We start from the raw sequence: 536 nt of genomic DNA, 5'->3' as shown, positions 1-536 counted from the left end.
AGCAAGCTGCTGAGCTTGATAAGAGCTTATCAACACAGCTACACAGCTGATGTTTGGTGTTCCTCGGGAAGGGGAGTAAAATGAATGTGTTGATTTAAATCGAGTTTCTCAAAGATAAGAGTGTCTATCACAGAAACCTCTCCTCACATGCACACTTATCGCTAACAATATCGGGCACTCCTGAATTCAGCAGAGATTTAAAATTGGACGGGGCATAAGGACTGCTCTTGGAGGGAGAGTACTCTTGTGGGAGGGAGGGAGGGATGGATGGAGGGAGGGATGGATGGATGGAGGGAGGGATGGAGGGATGGATGGATGGAGGGAGGGATGGAGGGATGGCTGGCTGGCTCTGTGTATGTCTCTCTGCCTATGATGAAAACGAGCCTGCTCACGCAGGGCCGTGCCTCTCTTTCATCATCAGCTCTAGCCCTTTGCGTTTCGCTAGCTCACCTCCTCCTCCTCCTCCTCTTCTTCCTTAGCCAGATTGCTCCAGTCGCTCACAAGGGGGAGGCTGGACTCTGGAAAAAAAAAAAAAA

The 536-nt window shown here is 50.4% G+C and overlaps 2 long non-coding RNA genes across 2 annotated transcripts in view; one reads left to right on the top strand and one right to left on the bottom strand.

Moving 5' to 3' along the window:
* Window positions 1-518, bottom strand: part of LOC106885874 — a 2,674-nt gene extending 2,156 nt beyond the window's left edge. The window contains exon 1 of the long non-coding RNA XR_001411520.1: window positions 451-518. This is a non-coding gene — a long non-coding RNA (uncharacterized LOC106885874). The remainder of the gene's footprint in view (window positions 1-450) is intronic.
* Window positions 1-536, top strand: part of LOC106885873 — a 23,263-nt gene that overhangs the window by 21,824 nt on the left and 903 nt on the right. The window lies entirely within an intron of this gene.

The sequence above is a fragment of the Calidris pugnax genome, unplaced genomic scaffold (genome assembly GCF_001431845.1).
Source record: "Calidris pugnax isolate Ruff unplaced genomic scaffold, ASM143184v1 scaffold47, whole genome shotgun sequence".
Lineage (NCBI taxonomy): Eukaryota > Metazoa > Chordata > Aves > Charadriiformes > Scolopacidae > Calidris > Calidris pugnax.
Note: the sequence above shows the minus strand (reverse complement) of the source record. Positions and strands in the feature narration are given on the sequence as shown.